At 39.5% G+C, this 18,006-nt stretch overlaps 1 protein-coding gene and 1 pseudogene across 1 annotated transcript in view; one reads left to right on the forward strand and one right to left on the reverse strand.

The window, feature by feature from the left end:
• Med13l (mediator complex subunit 13L) overlaps positions 1–18,006 on the forward strand; it is a 352,308-nt gene that overhangs the window by 52,249 nt on the left and 282,053 nt on the right. The gene's annotated exons all lie outside the window — the stretch shown is intronic.
• On the reverse strand, positions 8,228–10,126 carry LOC103745582 (annotated as a pseudogene).

Consider the following 18,006-nt stretch of genomic DNA (forward strand, 5'->3'; position numbering starts at 1 on the left):
ATTTTATTTTATTTTATTTTATTTTTTGGCCTTTTTGAGTCTGGGTCTCCTTGTAGCCCCAGCTGGCCTGGAACTCACTCTGTAGACCAGGCTGGCCTTGAACTCACAGGGATCCACCTGCCTCTGCCTCCCAGAGTGCTGGGATTAAAGATGTGTACCACCACACCCGGCTTGATTTATTTTTATTTTATGTGTATAAATCAGTTTTTTGCCTGCTTGTGTATAAGTGCCTTTTTGAGTCTGGGTCTCCTTGTAGCCCCAGCTGGCCTGGAACTCACTCTGTAGACCAGGCTGGCCTTGAACTCACAGGGATCCACCTGCCTCTGCCTCCCAGAGTGCTGGGATTAAAGATGTGTACCACCACACCCGGCTTGATTTATTTTTATTTTATGTGTATAAATCAGTTTTTTGCCTGCTTGTGTATAAGTGCTTGTGTACCTGCAGTGCTGTGGAGGCCAGAAGAGGGTGTGGAATCCCCTGAAACTATAGTTACTGATGTTGTTTAGTTGTCATGTGGATGCTAGAAACTTAACCCAAGTCCCCTGTAAGAGCAGCCAGTGCTCCTAGCTGCTGAGCTGTCTCTCCAGGCCCCAAAAGGATATTAATATTTCTTTGCCTAATAATATAGTTTCTTTGTTGTGGTTCTTGTTTTGTTAGGCTGATTTAAGCATCTGAATGTGGAAAATTGGAGGAAAATTTTATGTTACTGGAATTATAAGGCCTAACGCAAGAAAGAATTACTATTTGAAGGTTAAATTTGAATGAGATAAGAAGTAGCTTATGGAGAATAGCACCCTCTGCTCTATAAGCAAATTCATTGCTAACATATTGAAGTGATACTAGGCTGGTTTTACTGGTATATTATTTTATATAGGGGATGGAAATACAAAACCCCTAAAGTAAAACCAGTTTAAGGAATGAAGGAGATTAGATTTTGTGAGTGAGTTAGAACCCTACACAAGGTCCCCTTGTGGTTGTGATCTTCTATTTGTATGTGACTCTTAGCTGACCCAGAGTGAAACTGAAGCTTAGACGAAATCTGTGATCTAGTCATATGTGCTAGTAGTACTGGAACCTAACCCTGTATTTTGTAACTTTTAAAAACTTTAAAATTTTATAACTTTTAAAACTGAAACCATTGACATTTTAGTTTTTAAATGATTTCTGTGACACCTGCCAAATTTTGAATCATACATTTAGTCTGAATGAATCCTCTGAACTGAGTATATACCAGATTGATTAAAGAGGAATCAAAGATAGGGTAAATGAAATAGTTTTGGGCTCATAAGCACTGGGCATGAATACAATGCCTGAGGAGTTAGCGACTCCTTGTCTAACATTGTATTCAACTAGCTGCAAAGCTCAAATCCTGTTTGTTGGCATTAGAGAGCTCCTTTATCCATCTATTACCACACTGTAAAATCAAGAGATTTGTAGCAAAGAATTTCTATCTTCTGCGTGAAGCAGGAGGTAGTTCTGAGGCTGTGTTGAGTTCTTCCATGGTCTCTGGGCTTTCTTAAGAAAAGAAAGTCTCTTTAGTACAAGAGACTAAACGGATTTGTAGATCTCTATGTTGAATTTTCTGTTAATATTTGTTAGAAAATATACTTAATATGATTTCTATTTGATTTTTGTCTTGTGCTTATGCAGTTAGAAATTAGCACCTAACATACTCAATACTTGGCCTTGAGTTTTACTAGAAAATAAGGTTTTAAAAATAAAATAACAGGGCTGGAGAGATGGCTCAGTAGTTAAGAATGCTGGTTGTTCTTGCAGAAGACCCGGGTTTGAATCCCAGCACCCACACGGCAGCTAACAACTGTCCGTAATTCCAGTCCTAGGGGATCTGACAGCTTCTTCTGTCCTCTGGGCATTGCGCAACATGGGTGCACTTAGCTACATGCAGGCAATACATGCATACACATAAAAAAATAAATAAAATTTATAAAAAAATTTGTTTAATAATGTTGTAATGGTAGACTAACACAGATAGGCTTTTACCCTTGTAAAGATGCAAATGGCTTAGAAATTTGCTGTGCCCATGCTATTGGCTCCTGTTGCTTTAAGTATTTCACGAATGAGCTGCTGCCCTTGATGCTACCTGAAGAGATTTTCACTGAATACATCATGACTAAGAAGTGTTTGATAATTTTCTTTAGAGCTCCATCTATGTAAATATTTTTGAACAATTTTCTACAAGTACTGGGCCACATACCTATTTCTTATAAAGCAGACACTGATAAAATGCACTATTTGTGTAATTGGGTCTTGTTTTGATCCTGGTTCTTTCATATTGTGATTTGGCAGCGAGTTCAACAGAATAAGCATTATCCTCTTGAGGCCCATCTAGGATTGAACTAAAGGGCTTCTACATTAGCCACATGACCATACAATTAGTCCTTTTTATAATGCTGTGATAGTATAACTGAATATGAGCTGGTTGCCAGGATATTGTAGTGGAATAATACCCTGCAGTTTATAGTTAATCATGTGGCAGAACTGACTTGATTGGAAAAAAAGATAAAAATTGGATAAAGATAAAGTATTTTTGTGGTGAAATAGATTGTGTGTATATAGTGGGAAAATGAGGGTTAGAGTGCTGACAGTCTGCTGTCATTAGTAGCCTCTTAAACAGTGTAATGTCACATGCAGGAGACCTTCATTTTAAGAAGTTACTTTTATTTCTAAATTTACTGGACATGAGAGAGTAGGATGTTCTTTGTTAATTGTTCTGAAGGCTCACTTTCTGACATAGTAGTAAGCTTGTATGGAAATATTTGTGGAATGCCTGTCCCAGGAAGGAAGTGTAAACCTCTTCCAGGTGATGTCTCTCCATTAAGATGATTTTTATTTTTCACAGTTAGTCTTGAACATGCTTAAATGTTAGCTTTTTTGGTGTTTGCTATTCATAGGAAATGTGTTACACTGAAATACATTTGGTTTAAAGGAGACAGATTCAGATATTAGTTGAGTTTCAGGTCTTATAGCTTATTTAAAAAGTAGCCTGGCATATATTTATAATGAAAAGGATGCCTGCCTTGCTATCCTTGGGCAAATCACCTCCAATTCTGATTGTGTAGGGGGCAAATAGCATTTGCTGACAATGACTCGTTTTATGGAAACATTTGTTACACTGTTTATTGGTTTCAGAAAGAGTATAACGGAGGAGCTGAGGCAGTTATCTCCATTGCTTCAAGAAAGGCTTTGTTAGCCACAGCTCAGCTAGGGGCCTCCAACAGATTTAAACACACCCTCTGCTCAGTTCCCACTAAGTATAGACCATTTTATTAGAAGAAAAACTTAAAGACTTAAATATAGCAGCATCAGCAACTAGTACAGATACAGACTCTTACAAAAACACTTCCGTGCAATGTCCTGGGTAGGTGATAATTCAATTTGATTGTGCACACATTTGAAATTATGACATTGTATAATAATGATCAGATAATATGTGAAAAAGTACTTTAAGAGCATTCTTTGAACTTATAAACTGAAAATCTTGTTGTTTACTGAACTTTCGTTTTTAGAATTACCAAATTTCTATAGTGTTGGCTATGCAGAATATAGAAATGAATTTGAAACATTTTTTTCATTTCAGAAGCTGGGAATTATTGGTAGAAAGTAGTCTCCTAAGAGGGTCATATAGTATAGGAGTTCTATGGTAGGAGGCAGAGTTGTGAGCAAACGGTCACTGTTGAACTGAACCTTAAAGAGCAGAGAGACTTTGGATATGTGGTTTATTAGGACAGGCAGAGTTGTGAGCAAACGGTCACTCTTGAACTGAACCTTAAAGAGCAGAGAGACTTTGGATATGTGGTTTATTAGGACAAGCACATGTTGATCACACATGAGAAGATACAGAGTAGGAAATCTGGGGTGCTTATTATGGAAGTGTTAAAGATGAGAAATGGATTGAAAATACTTTTTTTTTTTTTTTTTGGGAGTTTTTAAACAAGACTTGGTAGAAGTGCCTCATGGTGAAAGCGCTTCTATGTGAAAGCAGGCCCTATGTGAAGGCAGGCCTTCCCTCTGACTTTCCCACCATTGTAATTTGAGGATCAGCATAATGCTTGTGTTGTATTTGTTGAATAAATTAATTAGGAAACTCAAAATAGAAATCTGAGTAAAAATGATCACTGTAGCATTACTATGTGCTGGGAAGTATCCAGGGTTGCATGGGAAGACAGCTTTAAGGAGCTCCATGTTGCTACAGGAGACAGCTTTAAGGAAAGTATATGATGACATTTGAAATTTATTCATCTGCCTTCCCTCCATTCCCTCTGTCTCTCCTTCCTATCTCTCCAGCCCTCCCTCCCTCTCACCCTCTCCTCCCTTCCATTCCTCTCTCTTGCCCTCTCTCCCTCATGTATGTATGTATGTGTACATATGTGTGCTGGTACACATACACGTGTGTGCCTACATATAGAAACTGGAGGTCAAATCAAATATCTTCCTTTGTAATTTCTCCACCTTAAGTTTTGAGACAGGGTCTCTCACTGAACTTTAAGCTCACTGATTGGACTATGCTAGCTGAGCAGTGAGTCTCAGGGATCTGCTTGTCTCCACCCCCCAGTGCTGGGATTGCAGGTGCACTCTACCACACCCAACTTTTTATGTGTGTGCTAGGGATTTGAACCCAGGTCTTTGTATTTGTGCAAGCACAAATTTGCCGACTGAGTTATCATCCCACCCTCTCAAAAGTCTTCCTTCATGCATTTAACTTTTCTTTCTTCTTCTTTTTTTTCCCCAGCTCCTAAGTACCCTCTGTAGTTGAGGTATTAAAATGGAAATGTAAAAAGTTTTGTTTGAAATTAGTTGACTAGTTTTCCATAAGTCTTTTTTTTTTTTTTTTTTTTTTTTTTTTTTTTTTGGGAGACAGGGTCTCCCTGTAGCCCCAGCTATCCTGGATTCACTATGGAGACCAAGCTGGCCTTGAACCCACAGAGATCTGCCTGCCTCTGCCTCCTGAGTGCTGGGATTAAAGGCGTGCGCCACCAGGCCCGGCTTCCATAAGTCATTTTATTAGTGTGTAGAAAATAGTTGGGCCACTTGGCCAAAAGGATAGGATGTAATTGTCTTACAGAGTGGGTGACTATAAGGGAACTGTTTATTAGGTGTTAGGCAAAGGTGTTTAAATCATATCTATGTGACAGAAGCCTTCTTCACTGGATTGAATGGCCTTGTTTGTCCTACACATTATAAACTGCTAGATGAAGATGACTCTTGCTACATAGAAATGATTGCCTAAGACTGGTATTTTCCTGTCTCCCTTACCCCTTTTCTCTATACTTGTAAAACCTTGAACTGACCGTCCTGCTTCTACTTCCCAAGTGCTGGGATTACAGGTGTACACCGACACTCCTGGCTATCATATTTAATTACATTGGTACTGGATGTTTAGAAAACGGTCTCATAATATTTTCTGGCTTTGGCTATTCAATGTTGATTATAATAAAGGCCTTTGGGCCTGAGTATTTTAATACAGGAATCACAGTGATGTTCTGTACTGTTTTAAATAAGGATTACGATCTAATCCCTTGAAAGCTACAGTATCTTAAGTATAAATTGACCAGAGTATTTTCGAACTCTTTTTTAGTATCATATATACAGAATTAATAATGCTGTTTCATTAACACGGTTTACTGCAAAATCATGCTGTATGCCATAATAAATGCTTCATTTTCACATTTGTGTTTTATTTGTAGAATAATTTTTACTTGTTTATTGTATCTAATTTTATAGTAGCAATAAAGTAGGGATGGATGATAGCTTGAAAAAAGTCTGCTGAAAATTAGGAAGCAGATTTAGAGATGATGTCTTATATGCTAGGCATTGTGTTCGCTTCTTGATAAACCTTTCAATAGAATGTAGTTTTGTATTTAGTCTCTGTCTTATGACTTGCATGGATGTCATCAAGCTTCTTTTGATTTGTCCTTATGCCTGGAATTGATTAAATAATACATGGAATAGATTTAGATACAAATAAATGGTGGCTGTTGCCATATTGAGCAGTTAAGCTAGCTGAACACTGGAGAGACTGCAAATTAGTCACTGCTTTTTACCTCAGTGGAGACTTAGTTGAAATTCTTTATTTAAATAGAACACGTGCCTTTTGTTAGCTTTTAACCTTTTTAGATTACATCCACCCCGGCCCCATCCATCCATACATGAGTGCATGTCTGCACCACAGTGCATGTGTGGAGGTCAGAAGACAACTTGTGGGTGTCCTCTCTTTCTGGGGCCCAAGGATCAAACCCAGTTTGTCAGGCTTGTAGGCAAGTGCCTTTACTTGCTGATCCATATTTTCGACCCTTGTCACCTTTTTGGTTGTCACAGATTTTTGATGGCTTCCTAAGATAAATGAGATTCTCCCTACCCCCATCTGTTCATCAAACCCAGGGCCTTGATCATGCTAGGCAAGTGCTCTTCATGGAGCCACACTATTAGCCTGCGACGTGGGTGTCTACAAAGAGTTGGCTCTATGAGTAATACTTTACTCCTGGAAGTCTCGTCCAGAAGTGAATGTTCATTGAAACTTAATTGAGACCATTATGCTATAGAGGTTTTAACTTACCCTATGTTTATTTGATACGTATTTTATGAAAAGGTCAGTTTATAAGGGCACTAATAGAGCTGGGTTGATCTATTGTAGTTTTAGTCCATGTAGATAATGTTTCAGTTAGTTTTTGTTTTTTTTTATACTTTATTTTAATTTTTTTTATGTATGAATGTATTGTCTGCATGTGTATGAGTGCACCTGTGTCATGCAATGCCTGCGTTGGTCAGAAGAGGATGTCAGATCCCCTGGAACTGGAATTATGGAAGGTTGCTAGCCACCATGTGAGTACTGGGAATCAAATCGGGTCCTCTGCAAGAGCAGACAGTGCTCTTAACCGCTCAGTCATCTCTTTAGCTCCTCAGTTAGTTTTGTTATTTCACTCTAAAAATGGTTGGCAGTTTAACTTAATTTGATAAGAAATTTTTGGAATTCAGGCTTTAAGCATTAAAAGATCAAACATTTCCTAAGTACGGTGCACTGGGAGGCAAAGGCAGAAGGATTTTGGTAAGTTTGAGACCAGCCTGGTGTATGTAGAAAGTTCTAGACCAACCAGGTCTACATATAAAGACCTGCCACACAACAAGGCAAATGACAAAACAAAATGATTTTGTTTTGCTTTATTTGTAGAAGACGTTTGAAATTGGAAACATTTTATAACTGCTTTATCCTTTTCTCAAAGTCTGGCTGTAATGTCATTTTAAATGCTGGTGTATGGGGCTGGAGAGATGGCTCAGCAGTTAAGAACACCGAAGGTTGTTGCAGAAGACCCAGGTTCGAATCTCAGCACCCACATGGCAGCTAACAACTGTCTGTAACTCCAGTTCTAGGGAATCTAGTAGCCTTTTCTGTCCTCCACGGGCATGGCATGACATGGGTGCACATACCTACATGCAGGCAATACATGCATACACATAAAATATAATAATAATAAAAATTCTGGTGTGTTAAGTTGAAGTGGTTTTCTGAAGACTGAATTTATGGAAAATACCAAAGAATACAGAGTACTAAACTGTGATTCCAGAGGAAGATTAGGCATATTAGATATTAAAGCATTTTTGGTGTAGTGTTGGCTGGTTGAAGCTCCAGCAGGCCCAGAACTCACAGAGCTCCACCAGCTTCTGCCTTCTCTGCTAAGATTAAAGGTGTGTACCACCATGCCAGGCAGATCAAGTGTTTTGAAACTTATAGTATCACCTAGAAGAATCTCCCGTGGTTCATCTGCTTTTTAGACATGCTGTCCAGCCAGGCAGTGCACCAGAGGGGATCTGAGGAAGACTAGAGGAGGCCAGCCACTGCTGAAACCTGGCCTACACATAGGTTAAAGTGCTTTTCTTTTTCTTTTTTCCTTTGTACAAAGGACAAAGGCACCACAACTCACCAAATGGCTTGTATTCCAGGAGTGTACCATCAAGTTCAAGTGCTTATTGTTTGGAGAAAATAAAAAAACTGACCTCAACTTTATTATATTTGGGAGTGGGCAATAATTGTCAATGTATTAAACATGATTCAAGAGAATTTTATTTATGTAGTTGGAATAGTTATTGGACACTGCTAAGGAGCCAGGAAAAAAATTCGTTGTTGTCGTCGTCATCATCATCATCATCATCATCATCATCATTATTTATTTATTTATTTATTTATTTATTTATTTATTTATTTGAAGTAATTTTATTGCTTGAGTATGTACACAAGACAGATTTGTGCCACTAAAGCAGAGGCTGTGGGTGACTCATAATTTCCAGCTGGGTGAGAGGACCTGCCAAGTCTTGTGACAACCACAGTCTATGAATTTAGCTCTCTATCAGAATCAGGTGGAATTTAGCATCATTATCAAAGATGCTTGTGAACATCAACTGCTTTCTTAACTAAATGATAGCGATCCTCAGGAGACCAGGAGCAAGTCCTTTAGACTTGAGGATTCTTAAAATCTGCCTCAGCAGTTAGAGCACTGGCTGCTCTTGCAGAGGACCCGGGTTTCATTCCCAGCACCCATGTGGCAGCTAACAACTGTCCATAACTCCAGTTCCAGGGGATCTGACGCCCTCTTCTGACTTACGTGGGCATTGCATGACATGGGTGTACTTACACAAATGCAGGCAGTACACTCATACACATAAAATAGAATTAAAAAAAATATTGCCAGTCACAAAACAGATGTGTGCAGCACCATACCTTTTCAGGATCATACCATTTTGTGAGGGAGTCAGGCCTTTCATGGCCAATTTGTAAATCTGCTCTTTTATGTTGCCAAGTTGTTAATTTCTAATTTCAGCTGGGTGGCGATGTTACAGCAGTAGGGTAGAATCTTCTGGGACAGGCCCTTCTTGGGAGAGGAGAGTACATGTGACTTATCATGGCAGCAAAGAGGTATTTATTTTTTGAAACAGGATCTTACTGTATAGTACTAGCTGGTCTAGAACTCACTATGTAGACCAGGCTGACCTCAGACTCACAGAAATCTTCCTGCTTATGGTTCCCAAGTGCTAGGATTAAATGGGTACACCACCATGCCTGGACTATTATTAATTATTTTTATTCTGTATTTTGGTTTTAAAAATTATTGATTAAAGGGAAGTTTGATCACGGACTACCTCTAGGTTAAAATAAAATTCAGCAGGAATGCTTCAAATGACCTGCCAGGGACTGGTCAGATAATCATGATATTGATCAGATAGTCTCTTTATGTTATTGAACTTCTTGTAGCTGGAGGAGGGTGGGGAATATGGAATTGCATGCAGCCACTGTTTGTTGAGTGCTTGGCATTGCTCTGCATGCTTGGAAAGATACGGTTCTTGTTCTTCAGGAGCTGGATGTGTGTCATTAAGTCCTCACTTTTTCCCCAAAATTTCATGAATCTTGAATTTAGGGCACCGCCTTTTACATAATTGTCAGAATGCTCTGAAGCTTTAGTTGGTTCTTTATTCTTGCTGGATCTGGTTTGTGTATTTGGTCTAAAGCTATTATTCTCCTCTGGTACAGACTTGGAAAGGCGCTAGATATTAATAGTTCCTGGTTCACTGGATGATGAGTGGGGCAAATAGGTAAGTCAACAGGAAGGTCCAGTGCAGTATGGTAAAGGTTAATACTATCTTCCCAGCTTTGCCTCTTATAAGGTCTTGTTCCTGTTGTAACATCAAGGGTTTGTTTCTGCAATTCAAAATGCTTATCTTTTGTTTATTGTTTTTTATTAAGACGTTATTACTTGAGAAAGATGAGCTACATGGGAACATTTTGGGGGGCGTGGTGAGAGGAGCATGATAAGATTTAACTTTTTCTTTCTCTCTTTTTTTTTTTTCCTTTTTGCCTTTTTGAGACAGGGTCTCCCTGTAGCCCCAGCTGGCCTCAGTATGTAGACCAGGCTGGCCTTGAACTCACAGAGATCTGCCTGCCTCTGCTTCCCAAGCGCTGGGATCAAAGGGGTGCACCACCACACCCAGCTTGACTTGTTTTATGTTTGGAATTCAAGGTATGGGGTGGGAAACATGGTGATTATATTTCAAAATGACTAATTTGCAGATACAAAAAAAGTGCCTTTGTCTCCTCATGTTTCCAAGATTGTTTTTCCATGTTGCACCTTTGATAAACAACAACAACAACAAAAACTGTTTAGGAAATCTTGGCTTCTTTTGGGCTCCTCCTCCATTCTCACACAGAGAGCCTTCAGCCAGGCAGCTGAGGTGACCAGCCAGTCCTTTAGTAATGCTCCTAAAAAGGCTGTAGCCTTTTTAGGGAAGGACACACATTTTAACACGACTTACGGACCTCAGTTTGTTCTCTATCAAGTGAAAGGGAAAGACTTGCCAAATTACTGTCAAATTGTCCAAAATGTTTCAGAGTAGAAGACAATGGGGCTTGATTAAAATTTTCTATTCTCAGTATTAACTTTGCTGCATATGTATTACCATGGGATGTTTTTATATATTGATGCCAGATTTTCTTGCTAATAGGTAGGCACTACTGCATCACTATCAGTGTAGAGCAAACATGTTATATAGCATGCTGTGCTTTACTGCTTCTGCCTCCTGACTGCTAGAATTAAAACATGTGTGTGATTGTGCCTGACCTCTTATCTTATTTTTGAGCCAAACTTGATTCTTGAGGCTTTAGTAAGGTATTGTTAGAAGATTGGCTCTGAGTAGCAGTATTGTACTAGAACATGTAGTAGAAGCCATGATGGGGGTTCAGAAAAAGCTCTGCGAATTCAGTGGAGAGATGACCTGAGGATTGAGCAAGTCCTCAGAGGAAAATGACAGTAAAGTGATGTTTCAGACAGTAAATTGGGACCTGCGGGTAGAAGGGAGGAAAGATAGTCTAGTAAAAATGACTAACAGGGACAACCACAGTGGGAAGATACCGGTCATAACCAGAATTCCAGTGAGACTGTTAAGAGTATGTTTAAAGAGACAGAGAAAGACCAGTGGAGACCTTGAGAACTGGCTTAACATGGCTTCCTTTCAGTAGAGCTTTAGCTAGACCTCGGGAGAGTCTTGAGTATAGAATTCTGTGAGCAGTTTGGAGGAATCAATTAATTGAGGCAGGGAAGTTGAGAATATTAAGAGGACATTCTGTCATTCTTGATGACAGTGAAGGCCATTACATTGAGGTGTGTGTGTGTGTGTGTGTGTGTGTGTGTGTGTGCGTGCGTGCGTGCGTGTGTGTGTATGTGTTGTCATATCTGGGATTTGAATCCTCAATATTGACTTTTTGCCTGAAATAATTTTAATTTATTAGTATTAATATTAACTAAATAGGTAAAGGAACTTGGATCCATTTTATGCATCAAATATACATTAAACACTCATTCCTAAATACTGTGCCAGTGTTGAAAATACTAGAGTAAGAAGTCATAACCACTTTAGGTGTGTACATTTTGGAAGGATTGGGGAAGTTGAATTGTGTTTGGGATCTTAGTCACTCCATTGTTTCCAGGGTTTCTATAAGCTCTGTGGTAGAAGAAGGCATAAGATAGGGTGGGGCTAGTTGCTTGAGGCCAGAGAGACATCTTGATAGGAATGAACAATGTCCATTTTGGGGAAAGCTATGTAGAATACATGTTAAGGATTTCTCTAGAACTGCTGAGAAAAATAGTGTGTTAATATGCTGTAAAGCTGGGCTGGAGAGATGGCTCAGTGGTTAAGAACACTGACTGTTCTTGCAGAAGACCCAGGTTTGACTCCCAGTACCCAAATGGCAGCTAACAACTGTTTGTAACTCCAGTTCCAAGGGATCCAGCAGCCTCTTCTGTCCTCCTTGAGCATTGAATGACATGGGTGCACTTACCTACATGCATGCAATACGCACATACACATAAAATAAAAATGATAAATAAATATTTTTAAAAAATCTTAAACAAATGTGCTCAAAAGCATATTAACATCATTTCCAACAGAAGAATATTAGTGAAGGTTCAATTAAAGGAAACGTTGATTATCGTGTATTTCAGGAGTGGGAAAAATGCATAAAGATTATATCATAGTGTGTCAGATTATTGAGCACAAGTAAAGCAAAAAATGTCACCTTTTGCAAAAACAAATGGGTTTATTAGAACATTTAAAAGGAATTAGCCTATTACCAGTTCAGTTTATGGTATGTAATGATACCATTTAAAATTGTAATGTAGATTGTGATAGTAGTGTGTGGGGCCAGATTGATGGGCTTCCATTCTTCAGTAAGGTACCCTAGTGTAATGTACCAGTCAGGTGAAGAGCACACTCTGGTGAAGCAAGGGTGGTTATGTTGAAGGATTTTAATTTTCTTTTGCTGATAAAGTAGTGTTGAGTTAACCAAATACACTTAGTGGCCACTTGATAGACATTGCAGGAGTTAGATAACAAGCTTAGTGGTGACATGGAATGAACTATTTATTTACTCTTCAACACTTTGAATGAGTGATTTTTGAGCTAATCATTCTTAGCATCATCTAATTGTTTGAAGGAGAATCAAGAAGAAAAAAAGCATTCGGTAAAGACCATCTTTTTCTTAGAAATTGCTGGTATCCAAGGTGGGAGAGATTTTGGTATCACAGACATTTAATTTAAATTTAGAATGAGTGTATAATTATGATACTGTGTTTTGAGTTCATTAGTTTTTGATTTATATTTGAAATATATTTTATCTGACGTCATTTTTGAACTAGATGCTCTGAAGATTAATTTATTATTTAATTCTTTTTCCTCCTTTAACCTTGTGACCGTCTGAGGAAGGAGAGATTTATTTTTACTTTTAAAGGCTTCAAGTTTTTTTTTAATTGAATTTTTGTGATTTCTCATACAATATAGTTTGATGATATTTAGGTCTCCTCCCCTTGCTGCACTACCTGAGATTTCCATTTTTTTCACTTTATGTGCGGGTCTGTGTGTGTGTGCACATTTGCATGCCAGTGCCTGTAGAGGCCAGAGGAGGACATTGGAACCCCTGGAATTGCAATTAGAGGAAGTTGTGAGCTTCCTGACAGGAGTGCTGGGAACCGAACTTGGGTTTTCTGAAAGAGCAGCAAGTGCTTCAACTGCTGCATCATCTCTTAGAGGAGATTTGATAAGTTTCATTAACTGAGTTTCCTTAATTGGCTCCTTACTCTGATCATCCAGTTACTGCATGGTAAGATGAGTTATAGGGTCTCAGAAAGCTTTCCCACTCTCTTTTCCTGCCCCCCTTTTTCCTATCTCTGCCTCTGAATGGGAATTGATGGGGAAGAAAAAGTCCTCAGCAACACGCTTTATTGGAGAGCATTGAGAATGAAGTCTAAACTGAAAAGTCCATCAGGCAGTGTAAATTTATTTCATGCTACTGTTGGAACTGTAATTGACAATTGTAGTTGCTTTTTTTCTTCTTAGAATAGAGGTGTCTTGATTGCCATAGCAACGTTCCAGAAGTCTGTCTGTTTGATCTGGTAGCAGCGGTATATCAGGGACTTGTCTTGCTTCTGAGATTGGATTGGGTGTCAGTTTCAAAGGACAGGTGATGATGTGTATCAAAGTTCCCTGTGGCTTTTGTTTTGTAGGTTTGTTGTTTATAAAAACTTCTGTGTGTTTAAAGTATCACGTAAGATTCCTGATACTAGTTTAGGTTGTCTCTTTTATACTGATACTATTTTATATTGTCTTGTATAATTTGATTATTAGGTTGAACATACTTAATTTTGTTTTGCTCACATAAGTTAAATAATTTTTTTTGAGGGGGGAGGAGGGTTATATGTGCTATAGATTAACTTTGAGTACCATAGGATGGGAAAATATTTAGCTCCATATGTACTATATTTATTGGATAATTTTAATTATGTATAATTGCTTGAACTTCAAAAAGTTTTTCTACTAGAAAGGAACATCTTGCAAGAAATATTATCATAGCATACTCAGACGAAAAGAAAAATGGAGATTGATTTTTCTGATGCTCAGAATTTTATTTTATTATTTTAATCATTCAAATAAAGTATATTAATTGCTGATCTTTTATAAAAATTATCTTATTAGTGTTATGACAATTCAACCTAGACTTTCCTGGGTTTTTAAGAGGGTTTTACATGTAAACTAAACTCTAATAACAGATGCAGTGTTGTTATCTCACAGATTGGCTTGGAAACTTTTTGCCTTTTATTTCAGTAGTTACAAAGTTCTTTGTTCCTGGTCTCTGCTTCCTTTTCAGTTTTGTCACATTAACACCTGAATATGTTACTCAGAAGAACTCCAGAACCAAATTTTAAACTGAGTATAATCAAAGATTAAAATATAAGATAGGAAGTCATATAACTGAGGTGTGTCCCAATGGGTGTGTGTTCCTCTGAGGGGCGGGGCCTGCTGCGGAGAGGTTGCTGTGGAGAGTTAGCTGTGGAGGGAGGAGCATTGGCGCGATCAGGGCAGCTGCAGCATGGAAAAAATGTCCCTGGTGTTTCGCCTGTGTGGACATGAGAGTGGGCATTTACTGACCTGGGGAGAGAGTGCAGGGCCAACGAGGCTTGGGCAAAAGCTAATGGAGACTGTGGGTGGGGTGTAGAAATGATCTGAAATGGCGGGCTGCTGAACCACAGAGTGGAATGGGGTGCTGGATGTTCGCCTTTGTAAGTTACTCTATTTCCCCTACCCAGGATATAAACTATGAAAAATTCAGATAAGGATGTGTTATATAGTTTGTCTGATAGTGCCCGGAGCAAGGGGTCCTAAGAGAACTTGGGTGACAGAAATGGCACAGCTGGCCATCTGGTGCTAGTAATGACAAACCATGGAAGTTTGGAAAAAGCTAGGGAGCTATTGGTGGTGCTGATGTGGATCTTACAATGGATTATAAAATATGTAACTGAAAAGGAGCCAGCCATGCAGAAGCGTGGGACACAGCTGTGTTGTAAATGTGGGGGAATAGCCCAGTTGCGGGTATGTGAAGATTGTTAAAGGTTATGAAAAGGCTAGAAGAACTTTTACTGGCCTTGGACACAAGTGGAGAACCCAGAGAGGGGGTGTGGTCACTTTGCGTAATAAACGATGCGGCCAAAGCGGAAAAAGCTGAAAAGACTAAGAAAGTACTAGCCGGTTCGGTTGTAGAACTTGAGAGAGAAAAGAAACCCAACATTTTAACTTGAGTCCCAGGACTCAGAGAAAAAGACAGATAATAGTAGAAAAGGAGATGACCTAAAAATAAAAGTAGGTAAAGATGCCGCTCAGATTCCACCTTTGATACAAAAAGGAAAAACAGCTAACAGTACTGTAGCTAGGAAATACTCCACACTGGAACTGTTAAAACTAGGAAAAACTTAAAAGCAAGCAAGCAAAGAGCCCCTTGCCATGTGGCTCGTGAGGGTGTGAGACATGAGAGCAAATAGCGTCAGTCTAGGTCCTTCAGAAGCTTCACAGCTGAGTTATATAACCACCCATTGTCCTTGCGATATAGGCTGTTGCTCAAAGAGAGATCCTAGGCCAATGCAGAGGGGAGCAATCCTTAATGGGATGGCTGGTTGAAGGCATTAGAGATACATGGCCATCACCAAGAGAAACTCCCATAATTAACGGAAGTTGGAGGACTGTAAAGGAGGGACAAGCATTACTGAGAGAACTAGTATGAGAAAAGCAATATATGATGCCCAGTTCACTGGGCCAGATAAGACTGTGTTCACCAGAGATATAAAGGAAAGCTTAATTCAACTGGGACCTTGAGAATGGTATGGCGCTTCAATGGTTTTGCTAAGCCCTTTAATGGGACAAATCTTTGTAAAGTGAGAGAGGCATTAGCAGATCTAAATGATTCTGACCAGCATGTAAAATGTGTCTGTAGAATAACAGAACACCCTACAAGAGATTGATAGAAAACCAAATTCGGTACTAACGAGTTTCTGGAAGGCTTTAAAACCAGAGGAACAGTTTACAAAAGGCATTCAAAGGATTAAAAACTGTCCCAGGTGTGGTTAAAAACCTCCAAAGATTGAATAAGATGCATTTCTCTCTGGATAAAGGCTATACTTGGGGGTGGAGGCAGTTTTTCCCACCAAGGCCTTCCCCAGGAGCCAGGTATAGTTAATGGAGAGACTAAAGATATGGCTACAGTCAGGAGGCAGACTCAGGGCCTGCCTGACTCAGGGAACCAATAGGTTCAGTGAAAACAAGAGAAACCCCCTGCCTCCTTAGCCTGGTGCAGGGTCAGGCAACTGGAGCCAACACCTGTAAGTGTATCAAGGATAAAAGAATACAAAGAGACTCCATGCAAAATCCTTAAAATGCGAAATGACTCCAAAGGGATAATTAAAGACAGTAAAGAACTAACCAAATTAATGTTTCACACCCATGCGTTGGTACCTAATAAGGATCTGTAGAGAAAACAATATGAATGGATAAAATCTTTCCATGCTGTGTTAGACCTGTCTATGATTAATTTAATGTATGATGTTAACCTTCCTTTGAGTGTTTTACAGATGTGAAACCCATTTGAAAAATACTTGAAGAAACAAAGGCCAGAGATAGCTGTAAGATTCTTGGGAGTTTTATGGTTGGGTTAGGGAAAAATAGAGGCTCCCAAACTATACAACTGTTAAGAAAATCTACAGTACCCGGGGTGGGTTGCCTCCTTATGAGCTGTTGGTCAGAGAGAGATCCTAGAGGTCCTCAAATTCACCAAGGCTATTGCCGCTAATGTCGGTTGTACACTGAAAAAGCCAGTAAAGCCATGTTGCTGAAGACACTGCATGATGTGAGTGTGGGAAGAAAAGAAAAGATGGAGGTGAGACTAAGCCAAAAACTCCATGCCACTGGATGGATGACATTCATAATACCAGAAGGTGCTATGCAGATGGTTGGGCAAGAAGGGATCCCCTATGATTCTACTCAACAATGGACCCTGTGTGCTGCACACTGTGGACATGCCAGGCAATGCCTACAAGTACAATAATGGTTCAACTAATATACAACTGACAAATTTCTAACTGGATAAGGCCTGCTCCTAGGGGTGGAACATACATCTGGTGCTTGTAGACCAGGCCAACCCCCTGTGTTGAGAAAGGCTACAGGCCCTAGTGGGGAAGCCATTATAAGTATACTGTTTAATAAATCTAGTACACCTACTGGGATATCTTTTAGGCATTTGTACTTACATGTTTGTTTAGATGTGTCTCTTTCCTTCCATTTGTTTTTATAGTAGAAGAAACACCACTGAGATAGATCAATGGCACGGCTTAAAGACGTATAATGGGGAGGCCCAAGAAGTCACTATCTTGCTATGATACAAGAGAGATCGCTTTACATCTGTCACCCTCTCCAAGGCTCAGGGACCTTAGGGGAAGATTGGCGGAAAGATTGTAAGAGCTGGAGGCAGGGGTGGAGTGTTTCCCAAGGGGTACTTGTTCCTCTGAGGGGCGGGGTCTGCTGTGGAGAGTTAGCTATGGAGAGAGAGCTGCAGAGAGTTAGCTGCGGAGGGAGGAGCATTGGTGTGATCTGGGAGGTGGTGCCGTGGAAAAAATGGCCCTAATGTCTCGCCCGTGTGGACGCAAGAGGGTGCATTTACCGTCCTCAGGGGAGACTGGGCCCACGAAGCATGGGTGTAAGCTAACAGAGACTGTGGGGTATGGAAACGATCTGGAACGGAGGGCCACTGAGCCACAGAGTGGAACAGGGTGCTGGATGTTCCACCTTTTGTGGGGCGCCAGGCGTTGACCTTTGTAAGTTATTCTTGTTTCCTCTACCCTGGATATAAACTATGAAAAATTCAGATAAAGATGTGTTACATGGTTTATCTAATAGTGCCAGGAGCAAGGGACCCTAAGAATACTTGGGCAACAGAAGGGAATGCTCTAAAACAGAATAGACAGAAACAATTTTGTATTGGTGATGTGTGTCTGCTTCTATTAAGCTAAGCAAAATCTTGGAACTGTCTAGACTTATTTTTCTGTTGTCTCTTTTTGGCCACATTTATCTTGTATATCATAAAATTTATTTTATGGCTGCTTTTAAGTATAAGGTGGTTAAGCATATGGT

Source organism: Nannospalax galili, unplaced genomic scaffold (genome assembly GCF_000622305.1).
Source record: "Nannospalax galili isolate Female #2095 unplaced genomic scaffold, S.galili_v1.0 scaffold120, whole genome shotgun sequence".
Classification (NCBI taxonomy): domain Eukaryota; kingdom Metazoa; phylum Chordata; class Mammalia; order Rodentia; family Spalacidae; genus Nannospalax; species Nannospalax galili.